This window comes from Poromitra crassiceps, assembly GCF_964638095.1.
Source record: "Poromitra crassiceps genome assembly, chromosome: 19".
Taxonomy (NCBI): domain Eukaryota; kingdom Metazoa; phylum Chordata; class Actinopteri; order Beryciformes; family Melamphaidae; genus Poromitra; species Poromitra crassiceps.
The window spans coordinates 19,013,655-19,017,060 of NC_139646.1; the positions used below are offsets into that span (position 1 = coordinate 19,013,655).

Sequence of the window (3,406 nt, forward strand, 5' to 3'; positions counted from 1 at the left end):
CAGCACAGCAAATGTGAAAGCACGGAAATCAGGCAGGCGGCAGCACACTGCCACACTATTGTATGGGATAGAAGTGATGGTTTTGAGGGGAAACTTTTGTATAAGTCTATATAATTTTTTGTAATGAAATAGTTGCATAATATACCTTGAAGTCAGGGGTTCCCAAACTCTTTTGGCTTGTGACCCCACTTTGACCTTCTAAAAATCGAGGGACCCCAGACGTTCAAATTGTGGTACATCGGACCTCATCAGTGACATCAGAGATGATGTGGTGTTCTTCATCTACCTATACCAGTGCTGGATCTACCGGGTCGATCCCACCCGGATGAATGAGTTTGGCAGCAGTGGAGTAGACCATGCCAAGGACAACACGGCAGGGCAAGAGGCCGCTCCCACTATGCCTGCAGCCATCACAGACAAACCAGAGGGGGAGAAGAACGATTAAGACAGACCATGCACCTATCTGCCTCCCTTGCCGTCACTCCTAGGGCGAAGAGGACTTCTGGAAGCCAGGCAGGGTACATGCGTTTGCAATTAGCTATATTGACCAAACCCGTGTTTTGAACCAGGCTGTAAACATGCTTTTAATCCTGTTGTAAAGACGGTAATTTTAACATGGGGGTGTAAGGGGAACGACTCTCTTTCTTTCGAAGAACTACAGCTTTCAGTATAATTTCCGCACTTCCTCTAAAGCCCGAGCTTGCCCACTGGTTATCAGTCAGTGAATGATGACATCAGTGAGTGATGTGATCAATGATCATCAGAATTGTGATGTCATCAGTGATGTCATGAATCCGTCCCTGCTGAGGTTATAAATTGGGCGAGTCAGCAGTGACGGATTCACGAAAGATGCCGACACAGGAGTGTGAAGCAACTCAAGTCACCCTGAGCAACGGCGAGGTGAGCAGCAATGGAACTGCACAAGTCCCTCAGCAGCAGCAGCAGCAAGCACCTAAAGCATGGTGGGTCATTAGAGTCCTCTTCAGACTCTTCATAATCTGGGTGATCAGCAGCTGGTTTCGTCAAAGGTCGTCCAGCCCTGGGGTCAGCAGGAACATCTTTCCCAAGGACACCCTCATGGACCTATATGTTTACATCTCCCAGGATGAGATGTTCCCCGATTTCAATAACACAGAGGCCCTGTTCTGGTTCCACAGAGATCTGGTCTATGGAGACTGGGGCATGGGGGAGAACGGGGACGGATGCTATGAGCACTACAAGGAGATTGACATCCCAGAGAAGGTGCAGCAGAATGGCTCCCTGTACATTCATGTATACTTCACTAAAAGTGGAATCCACCCAGACCCTAAACGCAAGGCATATCACAGGCGGGCAACAGTTCATTCAACACGAATGCTGAATAAATTCAAGCCCAGGAAATTTCTGAAGACCAAGAATCTTCTGACAGGAGAGACGGAAGTAGATCCTGAGATGATTAAGTGGGCGGAGAGCCACGGCCCAGTGGAGATGATCTCTCACTGGCACCCCAACCTCACCATCAATATGGTAGATGACCACACGGCCTGGACTGACAGGGGCTCACTTCCCTCTCCACTAGACCAATATGTTAAGTTTGTTTACATTAGTGACGCCTACTTCTACTACCCCATCGTGTATTTCAACGACTACTGGAACCTTCAGAAGGACTACTACCCCATCAACGAGACCCTGCAGGCCCTGCCATTGCACCTCACCTATTGCCCGCTGTCTCTGTGGCGCTGGCAGCTGTATGCCGGCCAGAACGCTCGCTCGTTTTGGAATTTCCTACCCAATGACATCTACGAGCAGTCCGACGAAGACCAGGACTCTGTCAAGGTGGCCCTTCTGGAAACCAATCCCTACCTCTTGGGACTGACCTTCATTGTCTCCATTTTGCACAGTACCTTCGAATTTCTTGCCTTCAAGAATGATATCCAGTTCTGGAGCAGCCGGCGCTCTCTGGAAGGCCTCTCTGTGCGCTCCATCATGTTTGGGGTGCTTCAGTCGCTGGTGGTGCTACTGTACATATTGGACAACGAGGCCAGCTTTGTGGTGCAGGTCGGCATCTTCATCGGCCTTCTCATCGACTTCTGGAAGATCACCAAGGTCATGGACGTCAGATTGGACAGAGAGAACAAAATTCTGGGGATATTTCCACGATTGGTGTTCACAGACAAGTCCACATATATTGAGTCCTCAACCAAAGTCTACGATGATATGGCCTTCAAGTACCTGTCATGGTTGCTCTACCCTCTGTTTTGCTCCTATGCAGTCTACAGTTTATTGTATGTAGAGCACAAAGCCTGGTACTCATGGGTACTCAGTATGCTCTATGGCTTCTTGTTAACCTTCGGTTTCATAACATTGACACCACAGCTATTCATCAACTACAAAATGAAGTCAGTGGCCCACCTCCCATGGAGGATGCTCACCTACAAGGCTCTCAATACCTTTATTGATGACCTGTTTGCCTTCATCATCAGGATGCCCGTGATGTACAGGATAGGATGCCTCAGAGATGATGTGGTGTTCTTCATCTACCTATACCAGTGCTGGATCTACCGGGTCGATCCCACCCGGATGAATGAGTTTGGCAGCAGTGGAGTAGACCATGCCAAGGACAACACGGCAGGGCGAGAGGCCGCTCCCACTATGCCTGCAGCCATCACAGACAAACCAGAGGGGGAGAAGAAGAACGATTAAGACAGACCATGCGCCTATCTGCCTCCCTTGCCCTCACTTCTGGGGCGAAGAGGACTTCTGGAAGCCAGGCAGGGTACCTGCGTTTGCAAGGGGAGGGAGTCATTGTTTAGCTGCCATGGGGAAAAACAACAACAACAACAAACAGTTCAACTCTCCCTCTGATTTTTGAGTGGGGATCCACAGGATATCAAATTCTCATTTATGTTCCCCCCAGCCTCTTGTTTTCTAGTCCAAGTGAAGTAACACAAAATGTACTGTGATACTGTGTGATGTACTGTATTCCAGTGGTTCTCAAATGGGGGTCCTGGGACCTTGCCAGGGGGTCCGCGAAAAGTTTTCAGAAAAATAAACCCCTTTTTTTTTTGCAAAAGCTTCATAGTTCAACAAAATTATTTTATGCTTTAAATCTAAAATGGTTCATGGATTACATTCTAATCAAACCTATCAATTTAAAAGTCAAGCATGTTTCCGTGGAAACAATTAAGCTTAGCCCAAAATCACAAATCCCCGGTATATTTTCTATCTTGTCCTTGGCTGAAAAACATTTGAGAACCTCTGCTATATTCTAGTTGATTTTGAGAGCGTAACAATGTCTTGGAGTGGATGGGGGGGTTAGTTATATAACTTTTTTGCTTTTGTAATAATATTTTGCTTTTTTAATAATACCAATGTCAAACTGTCTAGCAATAGCTAATTTGCAAGTCCTCCCGACCCCCCCCCCCCC

General features: G+C 47.5%; 1 pseudogene across 1 annotated transcript; it reads left to right on the forward strand.

Moving 5' to 3' along the window:
- The first annotated feature begins 849 nt into the window (after positions 1-849).
- LOC310793789 (putative lipid scramblase CLPTM1 pseudogene) lies at positions 850-2,682 on the forward strand (annotated as a pseudogene). The gene has a single exon. The product of its transcript is annotated as a putative lipid scramblase CLPTM1 pseudogene (transcript).
- Positions 2,683-3,406: the final 724 nt, after the last annotated feature.